The sequence below is a fragment of the Lepidochelys kempii genome, chromosome 3 (assembly GCF_965140285.1).
Source record: "Lepidochelys kempii isolate rLepKem1 chromosome 3, rLepKem1.hap1, whole genome shotgun sequence".
In the NCBI taxonomy this organism is placed as follows: domain Eukaryota; kingdom Metazoa; phylum Chordata; order Testudines; family Cheloniidae; genus Lepidochelys; species Lepidochelys kempii.
Window position 1 is genome coordinate 117,275,572 of NC_136382.1, and position 13,209 is coordinate 117,288,780.

At 44.7% G+C, this 13,209-nt stretch overlaps 1 protein-coding gene across 3 annotated transcripts in view; it reads right to left on the reverse strand.

Annotated features, from left to right (window-relative positions):
• The window catches only part of RGS17 (regulator of G protein signaling 17), an 80,264-nt gene extending 68,767 nt beyond the window's left edge, over positions 1 to 11,497 (reverse strand). For 2 of the 3 annotated variants that reach the window (XM_073335231.1, XM_073335228.1), the window contains exon 1: positions 11,365 to 11,497. The gene's annotated coding sequence lies outside the window, so the exon portion shown is untranslated. The remainder of the gene's footprint in view (positions 1 to 11,364) is intronic. The other variant, XM_073335230.1, reaches the window with a different exon arrangement.
• Between the last annotated feature and the right edge of the window lie 1,712 nt (positions 11,498 to 13,209).

Sequence of the window (13,209 nt, forward strand, 5' to 3'; positions counted from 1 at the left end):
AAACACCAGCTAGCCTTATGGGTGCAGTTTTTAAAATAATTACACACAAGCTACAGTTGTGTCTTCAATGGGTCACACATCCAGATAAAATACATCTAGCCTTCTTACAGCAGTTGTTTTATATATTAATTGCTAGAACTTAGCCATAGATCAATCTGTTACTCCTGTCTATTGTAAACAATTGCACACATTTCTAGCTGTGCCATATATATATATATATATATAGTGACTGCAATATTATGGGATGTTCTATCACAAAAGCTAACAATGAAGACAAAGGAAATTTGCAGCATATTATTTTATACATAAATTTGCCAAAGCTAGGACAGATCTTATTTAACTAACTTTAACTGTCTTGGTGTTGTCTGCATAAAAAAGAGGGAGATCAACAGGCTAAGTTTTAATGAATCCCCAAAGAGGCAGATTGTGTTAAAGAACTGATCAAAGAGAAGCTGAATATTCTGACACAAACACAGCAAGTATCAGGCTGTCTACTGTAAAATTTCCAGTATTTATAGCTTAATTCCTACATTACAAAATTTACAGAGACATTGTTAAAAGTGATCCCGAGCCTCCAAATTTTGTAAGTCACCTACTCACTATGGATTTTGATGTTAATGTAGTTTTTCAATTGCAAATTTATATTCATTTTTTCAAGTTGATATTCAGGTTACATGATCAGATGAAAAAAGGAATAAATATACTGAATGAAAATGGTTGGTGTTTTGTTCTAGTTATTTTCAAAATTATTGAAACAATGGAGTGAATGGAGAGACCAATCGTGTTTACTTCGCTGGAAATCGTCTTGCTTTGTTTTTAACTGGACCTTTTAGGTATCTTCAGCTATCGACAGTGTTTTTATACAGGGAGTGTTTGGTGGTATTTCTCCACAGGGAGTGCTGTCTAGTGAGACTGGCAGTCAAGACTCTTGAGGTGAAATCCTGTCTCCAGCTAAATCAATGAGAGCTTTGTCACTGACTTCACTGGGGCCAGGATTTCACCCTAGGATTCTATTCCTCACTCTGCCATTGCTTTGCTCTGTGATCCTGGACAATCGCTTAACTGTTCTGGGACTGATTTTACCCATCTGTCAAATAAACACAAAGCTGTTTACTGTGTCCCAGAGTGCTGTGAGGAGTAATTAATGTTTGAAAAGTGCTTTGGGATTCTTTGATGAAAAGGTGATACTTATAGGCAAAGTCTTCTGGTATTATTATACTAATACATTATGTTAATTCTGAAACCACAAACCAATACCTATAAAGATAATAAATAATAAATACTACTGCTACTACTACTAATAATAATGGCCAATTGGATTATTTATTTTGTAATTGTTCTCAGTATTTACTAAATTGTCTATATGTTCAAGATTACTGCGCTTGCTAGAAGAAAGCTCCTTTCCTCTGGGGATAAATATTTTTCCTCTTGTTCTGTCACTGATATTTTCCTATTGCTGTTTTGGTCTCCATTTTTTTGGGTTCTCTGTAGCTTTTCTCAAGCCCTCATGAAATACTACTAAGTTTTACATATAATATATCTCATACAATATCATTAGGATTCCTTTTGTTTGTTAATCAGATTGAAAACAGGTCACTGTGTTTTGTCGTGGAATGAAATGCCTGACCCAGAAAACCACCAGTGGAAGTAAGGACACAAAGTATACCAGCTTGATTTTCACATTGCATCACACACATATAATATGTCACTCCCTGATCCTAAACTATAATGCTGTCCTGGTGAATATGCTTAAACAATTCTCTCTGCTGTATTATATGAAGGATGGTGAATACAGAACATAAAAGCATAACCATTTCTTAAAAATTGTTGTGGCTACAAAAAGGGATTAGCATTACAAACATCTGTCATAATCAGCTGAGAAACCAAATCTGTTGTCATTTGGAAGTCAAGAATAGTAAGACCTAAAATACAAAAGGACAAAAAGGGACAAATACTGTCTACTTTTAATGGGCATGTAGATGATCTAAAGGAACAAGAACTGCTGTGTTTCCACTGCACAGAGGGTAAACTGGGGAGAGGTTGAGTAGAGGGACTTGCTCTATCCGTGTTGCAACAGAGCGGATCTACTCTGTGCTCCTCAACATGGCATATGAACATCTCAGTGGTTCTCTCTACAACTATGCAGATGGGGCTTGGAGCAAGGGAGTGATATGGGCATGGCCAGTGGTGAGCTGGAGCCGGTTCACACCGGTTCGTGTGAACCGGTTGTTAAATTTTGAAGCAGTTTTAGAACCAGTTGTTAACCCGCTTCCCTGCAGGGGGCGCTGAGGCTTTGATGGGCTCCGGCCGGGAAGTGATGCAATTCCTCCTCCGGCCGCCGGGGGCGCTGCGCTGCGGGAGCCATGTGGGCTGCTGCCTGGCCCTGGGCATGAGCCCTGTTGCTGCTGCTGCTCCCCTGGCCCTGGGGCTCCCGCTGCTGCCTGGTGGGTCCCCGGCTGCTCTGCTGGGCCTGGGCTGCGTCCTGCTGCTCGGGCTGCTCCGAGCCGCTCTCCCCGTGAGCACCCACCACCCCGCCCGGAGCCAGCCCCTGCCTCCAGCCACCCCCGCACCTCCCGCCCGCAGCCAGCCCCTGCCTCCAGCCAACCCCGCACCCCCTGCCCACAGCCAGCCCCCCCGCGTCCCCGCCCGCAGCCAGCCTCCGTCTCCAGCCACCCCCGCACTGCCTTCAGCCACCCCCGCCTGCAGCAGCCCCTGCTGCACCCCTTGCCCTGCCCGCAGCCAGCCCCTTCCTTCAGCCCCCCAGCACCCCTTGCCCGCAGCCAGCCCCCGTCTCCAGCCACCCCCTGCTCTGCCTCCAGCCACCCCCACACCCCCTGCCCACAGCCAGCCACTACCTCCAGCCCCCCCACACCCTCTGCCCGCAACCAGCTCCTGCTGCACCCCCTGCCTGCAGCCAGCCCCTGTCCGCAGCCAGCCCCTGCACACCCTGTCCGCAGCCACCCCTGTACCCCCTGCCCTGCCTCCAGCCACCCCCGCACTCCCTGCCTGCAGCCAGCCTCTGCCGCACCCCCTGCCCTGCCTCCAGCCAGCCCCGCACCCCCTTGCCTCCAGCCAGCCCCGCACCCTCCTGTCTCCAGCCAGCTCCGCACCCCTTGCCCTACCCGCAGCCAGCCCCGCACCCCCTGCCCCATGCCCCTGTCTGCAGCTGGCTCCACGTCCACTGGTGCCCTGCAGTTCCCAGGGCAGTAACCCTTCACCCCTGCTTCAATGAGGGGGGCAGGGAGCAGCTGGGACCCACACATGTGCACACCCTAGGGTGACTAGACAGCAAGTGTGAAAAATCAGGACAGGCGGGGGGTGGGTAATAGGAGCCTATATAAGAAAAAGACCCCAAAATTGGGACTGTCCCTATAAAATTGGGACATCTGGTCACCCTAGCACATCCCCAGGGAGTGGCGGGGACCCACACATGTGAAACGGAGCTCATTTCTAGTTCAGGCCCATCTTTTTAAAAAAAGAACTTTAGGCAGGGTTAACATACATCCGTATTTTCCCGGACAGGTCAGGCTTTTTGGTTCTTAAATTGCCGTCTGGGAGGAATTTTTGCATTTTAAAAATTCCTCCCGGGAAAATACAGAGGTATGGTAACCCTGTTGGTACAAAAAATACATACTGGGGCACATCCCTTAAATCAGAACTTTTTATAGGGAACCGGTTGTTAAGATTTTGGCAGCTCCTCAGTGGGCAAGGCCAATGAGTTTTCAAATACATTAATTCACGGACCAACCCAACTCCCACTCCTGTATGAAGTTACTGAGAACAGTTGCCACTACTACAGCATCCACATTTGTGAAATGACTGCACCATTGCTCTAGCCAGTGTGTGGAGGGTTAACCTCCATAAAACACATTTATTTGGATGTGGTGGAAAATTCCAGGATTTGGCCTTAAGTGTAAAATAATCCAATATAATGTTTGATAGTTATTATCCTCTGCTCTGTTCTTGTATGCTGCTTACTTTTACGGTTAAAGATCTGTCAGAATTTCTTAGCCCCAGTTTCTTATATTAGGAAGATTAGTTAGATTTGTAAAATGTTCTGAACACATTTAACACACTACATAAATATGAAGTATTATTACCAGATGTTCAGGCTGCTATATTACAGACACATTAAATCCTATTGGTTTGAATCTAGGTGCACAAATATTTTTGTACCCATTTTTAAACCACTGTGTGACTGAGTGGCAAAAAATACCTTACATGTCTGTTCCCACGCAATGATAACTTTTGCAAGTTGCTGATTGTTATTAATGTTTTGCCATTTCTGAATAAATTAAAACAACAGACTTACAAAACTAACTAGCAGGTGCTGAGTAACTAGGACTACATTTACCACCTTACTTATGTTCAATTTAATGGGGCTACTCATGGCGTAAGATATTATGCAGTGGGCTAGATCCCCAGCTGAGATAGTTGGCATAGAACATTGATTTGACAACCATTTACAGTAGCTGAATATCTGGCCCAATGTGAGTAAAGATGGCAGAATCTAGCCTATAATGATTTTGCAATAATGTGAACTTTACACTGGATGAGGAGTTCATCATTTCAGAAAGTGATGTCAACAGAGTAATACAACCACTAGGCAATGACCATGAAATTTGTCATTCATTATACCTTTTCTCTCATGGAAGTGCTCAGATCAATATGTAGGTAACGTTTTTATTGGTCAGAAACAAAGCAAAAAATACAGGGACTTCTTGGTAAGCCTTCTTGCCTCAAGCCTGCTGTGTGCCAAGGAATGTGTGACAAGGCATCATCCTACTCCTGTCTCTTTTCTAGACACAAACTGCTCGGAGACCTTCTGGTCAAATGCCTTGTGCAATGTATTTACAGTGCTCTCCCCACCACCTTTACAAACTTGTGCAGCTCTGTATTTATAAACATGCAAACCTTAACTCATTCAGCCAAGGAGTGGGGGAGACAGTGATCTTCAGGAAAAACTTCCTAACTGTAAGAACAGTAGGACAATGGAACAGATGCCTCAGGAGGTGGTGGAAGTTCCTTCGCTGGAGGTTCTCAAAAGGAGGCTGGAGAGCCATCTGGCTTGGATGGTTTAGACACAACAAATCCCGCATCGTGGCAGGGACATTATACTAGATGACCCTTGCAGTCTTTTCTAACCCTGTGATCCTAGGATTCCCCCTGAGAGCTCTCTCCTGGCTCTGACTCTCAAAAGCTTGCCTGTCTCTCTCTCTTTCCTTTGACCACTTCCTTCCTGTGTCTTTTCTACTTTCTGGGCTAGTTAGCCTTTGGGGCTCTCCTCAGCCTATACCAATCTATAAGTTAGGCACAGTTTGGCCCCCCAGATTTAGTCCAGGGCGATTTAATTGATGATCCAGTGATCAGAGTGCTGGTACAGCTGTCTTTGTCCAGCACTCTGTCACAGAATGGCAGAACAGGTTATATATCAGAGCATCCTGTGCTTTGAGATCCCCTGATAGGAGCCCTCTGAGCTGCAATACCTAGGCATGTAGGGGCTGAGTTAAGGATACCGTGCAGCCTTCAGCCATAATTTATGTAGTTTAGCTACTTTGTCTCAGACTCTTTAATATTATTTTACTGACACTATTCAGTGATAAACAGCTTTTGCTATACCCTAGGCTAGACCTATTTATACAGTGTGGCGCTGACTATGCCAGTTTTATCATGTTTCCTTTTTTTAAAATTAAAAATGAGTCTCACACAAAATAACAAATCTGTCTCTGTCAGAGATCCAGCCATATTCTATTTTCCTAAAGTCAAATGAAAGTGAAGGCCTGCACAGAATCATATTCAAATAACGATCCACAGGGAGGGGGAATATTCAGTAATTCATATCATATTCAGTATCAACTGTTTCATAACGGATCCATAGTTTTTCTTTAAACAGAGTGGGCCGGTTTTTCTGGTCCGCTCCACACTTTTTGCTCTGACCAGGTGATGCCAAAGGAGTGAGACTGCACATAAATCCCCAGCTGGACATACCCCTGGCATGATGGAGGCTCAGTGGGAACAGAGCTGGTATAGTTGACACTTGTCCTTCCCTCCCCACAGTTGCGCCCTAGCATAGGGGGGAAGTCCAGGGTGGGAAGAGGTGTATCAGTGATGAGGAGTGGCCAGAGCACACAGTGCTTCTGCTAACCCCAGCTTGTGGATAATCCTTTGGGGACCAATTCCAGCCAGCCAGTTAGAATGACCCCCAGGCTGCTCTCATCTGTGCCAGCATTAGGGCTGAGATATTATCCCCCCACTCTGCTGCGATCACCAGAAACAGCACAGCAAAGAATCAGGCCCAGTGAAAGTTTCACCTTCATTTTTCAACATTTTACAGAAATTGAGAAAAAATGTCCAGGTGTATGGGCATTAGAGGTCCCTGGACTGTCCAATATATAATTGTTATAATAAATGAGGTAGCATGAAGACATTTCTCTCCTGATTCCCCTCTTAATGACTGCCAACTACTACTAATTCCCAGACCAAAAAATGTGCATTTCTATAGAGTTACAGTTGAGAGCATGTCTTAGTAACTTAAGGGTAAAAAAAAACAACACATTACAGGGATGTTGTCATCACCCCAAAGCCAAGCATTACAAACGCAAGAACTGCATAATTAAGGTTACACTTAAAAGAAATCCAGACATAGTAAGGTGAGAAATGCACAATTAAGATACCCAAACAAACTTAACTCTGCCCTGTACTGATGTCATGCAATAACCATACAGTTATGATTAAGCTATTGTAGTATTTGTGGTCTCATATTAGTTCCAATTGATTTTAGACATATTAGAGTTTTTCATATTTTTCCCCTTCCTGTTATCACAACAAGGCATAGTTAAGGTTGTCTAAGTACTATAACTGTGCATTTCTTACTTGAACATGTTTAGATTTCTTTTAAGTGTAACCTTAATTATGTATGTTCCTAGATTTGTAATCATCCCCAGATCAAGCATTACAACAGGCCCGTAATGTTTTTTACCTGTTGGTTTCTGATACATACTCTCAACTTTAACTCTATCTTAACACTGATTTTTTTTGTATGGTCATTTTCTTATTTTTAAGAAATTATTAAACATTTCATATATGAAAAGTAAACAGGAAACCCAAAAAGAATGCTCAGAGAGAACACATGCCCTGAGACTCAATGTTGGTGCAGTTTATCATCTTACCCTGGACTGCTGCCCCAGTTACCACCCCATCAGTGCTGCCTCTGTGCACAGAGGAGCTGAGATTGCAGTACTGCAGATAGGAAGCTGTTCAAGTTCTGATGCCCAAACTAGCATGCAGACATTAAATCTTTAAAGAACAGTGACAGCTGAACCAAGTAAGCTACCAGTGAGGACTCCTGACACATGCATCCAGTCTCCCTCATACTGATGACTCATTACAACCAATAGAATTGTTCCATGCAAATTTACAGCAGAGGAAGGGTGATGATTGGTTGAGTTACCTCTAGAGTCACAATGGCCCCCCTTAAGAGTTACCTGAGCTGTTGACCTGCACCTGTCTGCAGCCTATATATTCATAAGTTATTAACAGTTGCATCTAATTGTTATCTTAATTGCAATTTAATTTGCTCAGATACAGCCTATGCAAAAGCTTCCAATTAATTCTAACAATATGGAAAGTTTGAAGTACCTGTGTTATTTCATTATTAAGATAATTCAGCAGAAAGAATAGATTGACATGAGATGTGAAATTTCTTAAAGGACCTAGTTTTTAATGAATTTTAACTCAACCGAATTAACAGATTGATTTGTAAATTCTCAGAAAATTCATTCTACACTCAAAGAGAAAACACTGTAAATATGGGGAGGATATGTTGTATTGTTCATATGAAAAAGAAGTTGAGTCCCTGCTTTAAGTACTAAATATACCTCTACCTTAACTACGGTGTAATAACTGCACTTCCATACTAACTAACATTGTTTCACTGGGTACATTTTTATAACACAAATATTTCCACATTTTTCACATTCAAAGATCTCTGCAAAGTAGATAAATGACAAGGCCCTATTTGCTTGTTATAGAAGAGTGGAGAGGCTAATGTTAGATGATTGTAGAGGGAGCACTGAATTTTTTTCAAGCCACCATATTTACCTTGAAGAAAAGTTTACATACAGATGCTATTGCTGAAGTGGCAGGCCACACTGATGTCTAGCTGGCTTTACTTTCAGATCAGCTGGTATCTTCTCTCCTATGTCTTAATGTGCAGTTTGCTTTAATCTCCTCTTCAGCTCTTGGGAGAGGAGTATTCCAGCATCCTGCATCAATGTTTTATTTGTTATGGAGGGACCCTCCATTCAGATGAGTTTCTGCTATACTACCTTGCACCTCATCCATGTTGTTTCTGCTGACAGTCATGTTCCAGTGTCATGTGGACACTGCTGCTGACAGCGCTTTTCCAATAATGTGGCAGTAGGTCATGATGTCTCTGTTCCTCTACAGTTCCTGAGAGATAAATTGAAGCACCCCTACTTGTGATCCTATCGCAAGATTGGCAAGCATTTTCCTAAGCAAGCCTGATCAATTCTACTGCTCTTTATGCATGATCCTCACTCAAGTCCTACTCTCTGGTAGAAGCAATTAGTCAGAGGGCCTTCACTGCTGTCTTGCTTTTGGTAAGAGAGTTCTATCGTACTTTTCAAACAATGCACATTACACACAATGAACCATAACTTAAGGCAATCAGCAACAAAGCCATGTCTATATAGCTTTGTATGTTGCATTTAAATTAGTTTTTGAGAAAAACCAAACCAAACCAAACCAAAAACAATAGTTGGAGAACAATGCGCTCCCCCTCCTCCCCAAGGCTCCCAGGAACCAGGTAGTTCAGATAACAGGAATAGGATAGGGATTTTTTACCAGGATGCCAGGTCTAAATTTGGTCTAATCGTTAGTGAAGGAAAGTTATTACCACTGAATGACTGCTCAGTAGACTTTATGAACTGAGTTGATGATTTCAGGTAAGTTCTGTGTGTCCATCTCTCTCTCTCTCTCACATACACACACACAAAATCAAGCCCTCATCACTGCAATTCTTATTTGTAGTCTCAGCAGCAAGACCAAGGACTGGCAGAGTGGGAGACTGAAGTGCCTTTGCATCTATAAGGAGAGGACACTGCTAGGCTCTAGTGCTGTCAACCCAGCACCTTTTATAAACACAACAATCACTTAATGTATATTTTAAGTACACATTTTCCATTTCTGCTGCTCAGAAGCATCTTACTTCTCAGGGCTGGGACTGTGTCTTCCTGTATATATAGATGGTGCCTTGCACATTTGGGTGCTGATGAAATTCAAATAAATAATTATTAGCAATAATAATATCTTAGGTAACAATGTTTCTTACAAACCTCAAACAATGGATTATTCCCATTCATTTACTTACATAGATGCCAATTTTTCATGATGACACTAATTATGTATCTTATAATGTGGCTGATGACACTAGCTTCCATTGATGTGAATAAGGAATTAACTTCCTTTTAAAAACCTGTAAAAATAGACAGTAGTATGCATTCATTTTGCAGAGTTACTTATTATTTCTCTATAAAACCTACCAACAGCTAATAAATTTACCTACTTATATTTTCCAGCTTTTTAAAAATAATGCAATCTATTATTGCATTTGGGATTTCATCCATTTGCCCAACACTTGATAAGCTAAACAAAAAACAAGGTTTATGTATGTATGTATTGGTAAATATAATAATATGCATCCCAGCTGCAAAGCTGATGACTGGTTAGCCCAAATCTTTAGCAATGCGGAAGATAAGGATCCCCTCTCAATACTGGAAACCCTAACACATAGTTATGCCAGTTCTAAGCTCATTATAATGGAGTACTCAGATAGTATGGTGATGAGCGCTCTGGAAATAAACTGGATAAACTAGAGCTTGTTGGTTTTCTTCATATTCTAGCGATTTTATTGGTGATAAAGTTAAGACCTCACGTTTTTTAATCCCGGATTTTAGGAGCTAAATGCAATCAAATCCCTCAAAAACAATGTCGAATGGAAAGGAACCATTCCAGACAGGGTCTTTCTTGCGCTCTCTTCCTTAGGAAGCTGGGCATCTGTACAGTGTCTGTCCTGTGTCAGAGAAAGTCCTCGCCAGGGGCTCAGGGCGGTGGGCTTGATCTCCTTTGCCAGAGAGTTGGCTTGTGAGCGCCCCTCTGCTGAGCGCGCTGCGCTGTTCATAACTTGGTGCCAGCCGGGAAGGATCCGCTATTGCTAGCAGCCACTAACCAGCCTCCTGCTTCCTGAGCCTCATTCTAAACCATCTGTAGCCGCCTGCTTTTCCCCATAGGTTCTGTCCTTCCTCCAGCCTCCGACATTTTCACACACACACACACACAGAGAGAGAGAAAGGCAGGGGGAGCAGAACCCGGCCAAACCCCAGCTCCCTGCTGATGCCGCAGAATAATGAGGGGGGAGGATGGATGGGTGACATGAAAGACTATGGAGAGAGTGGAAAGAAAATCCATAACTCATCAGAATAATGAACAGCAAGGATGGTGCCTGTGAGCCACCTCTTCGTTTGCCCTGCACCGAAGCAGCTTCTACAGACTTAGTGGGGGCCTCGTCCTTTTATTATTAATTATTATTATTATTATTTTATTATCGTCCCCCCCCCCTTTCCCTCAGCCAGCAGTCTGCACTGTATTACATGCCTCTGTTCAGGTCTTACAGGGAATCACTTCCATTTCCAAGGAACCCAGACAAACGGTGCGTGTGGTTTCCACAAGGCCACGGTCTCCGATTGTTTCAAATCAGTGCAAAACGCAAGGGTGCATCGTCCCCACTCCCCTGCCCAGAAGAGACCCTGCCTTAAGGGAGCCAGAGGAGAAGGTCAAGAGGAAAGGTACGATCCCCCCGCCATCCCCAGCAGCCCCCCAAACACATCTGCAAACGATATTCCCCCTCCTTTCCCCCAATATGGTAGGAACCCCCCGCCCGGACAGATCAGGATTCCTTGATGCAGCCGATGCCCAGCAGCAGCAGCATCGCTCCACAGAGCCACAGCCCAGGAGCCAATATCTGGGGAGTCCAGTGGAGCCACCGCGCTCCCTTTCCCCACCCCTTTGTGCATCACTGGAGAGGAGCGACACTCGCTCGGACCCCACCTTGCAGCTCAGCCCCCGGGCCACCGCGGCTGACCCCCCGCCCCGCTACACACACACCCCTTCCCTCCCCACCCCCCGTGTGAGTGCATTTGCAGTTGTACTCCCTCTCCCCCCCCCGCCACCCCCCCCACCCCTTCTCTCTAAACCAGGCACCAGGATACAGCAGACATGTTGGTGCCATTTAACAAGGTTCAGGTTCAAAATAATGATAAAAAACACCACAGCGGTCTGGCTTACCCACCCCCGCCTGGCTGCGTGTGCTTGGCACTGAGCGATCCCGGGGAAGGGCTCGTGCAGCTGGTCCCTAGCGGAGCTGGTTTGCTGCCATCCGCCCAACTTCAGCACCCAGCCTGCAGGGAGAGAGAGCGGGGAGGGAGGAGAAGGGAGGCAGGGAGCGAGCGCACATGCGCCCTGCCACTCGCGCTGGACCCGGCCGAGCAGCTGGAGTTTCCCCGCTTCTCCCCGGCGTGACTCACTCCCAGTCCCCTGCCTCCGCTTCCTCCCCGGGGAGCTTGCCCGCAGCGGGCTGGCGGAGAGCAAGGGGCCAGGCAAAGAGGCCCGAGGAGGGAGTGGTCCCCAGGGGATGCACTGGGAGAGCCGGTGCTCGTGGTCCTAGGGCTCTAGGAATGAGTCTCCAGCCAAACATGGCTGCTTTGGGGAGGGAGACTCGATGTCTGGCGCTGGGTTTTTAAATCACCTGGCTCTGGGGAGGAGTGAGCTGGGGCTGTGTGCCAGAGGGGCGCTGGCCACCTCACTCATTCCAGCTGTGCTTTGTGCGGAGAGCAGGGGCAGCTTGGGACAGGCGCCTCCTTTTCTGGTTCTGAAATGGAAATAAATGTCATGGATAAATGTCGAAGTTAATAGTCCCACTATAAAAAAATATTACCTCAGCCACCTTGTGTCCCATGGATAAATACAGCCAGAGGGGGGAAAGGTAACAGCTAGCTCCATCTGGATCCTGCTTGTTTTTGTACCTTAACCTCCAAACTGGACTAGGCACAGTGACAAAAGGTCAAGCTGCTCCGACTGCACACACAGAAAAGACCACCCAGACCCTGATGCAGCCCAATACAAGTGACACAAAAAACATCTGGATAACTTTTGAATTCCATGCACCCAAGTTCTAATGCCTCAATAGACAACCAGTGTGGGTGCTCCAAGTGCAAAGACAAAACCAAGACCATGATTCACCCTGTGGAACAGTGATACAAAAACCTGGACCCTGCCAACTTTTGGCCAAACTTTCAAATTCCACTGCCTAAACAAGGACACATTTAGTCATTTTTGCTGCACCTTACAAAATCCGGCCCCTGATGTGTTCCAGTGCAATAGCCCCACAATAGCTCAGAGCTGACAACTAGATCCTACTGAATCTTGTCACAAATCCAGAAATTCTAACATCAAAATTGAAAACAAGTGTTCTTTCTACTAGCCAACCAAAACAAACTGTTCCCCAACACATTATGGTATAAGGAAAGTGTAAAACCTTTAATTTGGCACCTGTACCCTGCTGGATCCAGGTAATTTTTGGTTGCATATCTCTCACACAGACACCCCTCCCCCCACTTCCCAGTTTTAATGCCTATGCAGCTTTTCTGAGTCCATCAGATAATCTAGATCCCGAAGTCTTGTGGTGGAACAGTGTTAAAAATACTGGTGAGGTCTTAACACAGCTGAAATAAAGGAAAGGTAAGCAGCCCAGGAGGACTAGCCTCACAATAGCATAAGCATCAAACACTTTGTTTCCTTTTACAATAAAAAACTGACTAACTATAGCCAAATTACAGATTAAATCTACAACTATAGTAATCATATGCCTCTGTTCCTGAATTCTGGGAAGAGGCACTTCAAGCTCCTAATGATGAGGGCTGAAGTTAATCAGAGTCAATGCTCAGCACCTTTAAAATCAGGCCACTTAGACACCTAAATAAGGATGCAGGCACCTAACTTTATGTATTTACATTTGACAATTTTGGCCTACATTAAAACAAAACAAACAAACAAAGTACCCAAACAAGCAGAAAAGCTGATATTTGAAGTGTCCTGGTTACTGCGTGTGCTCCAAATCCAACTGCAATAGAT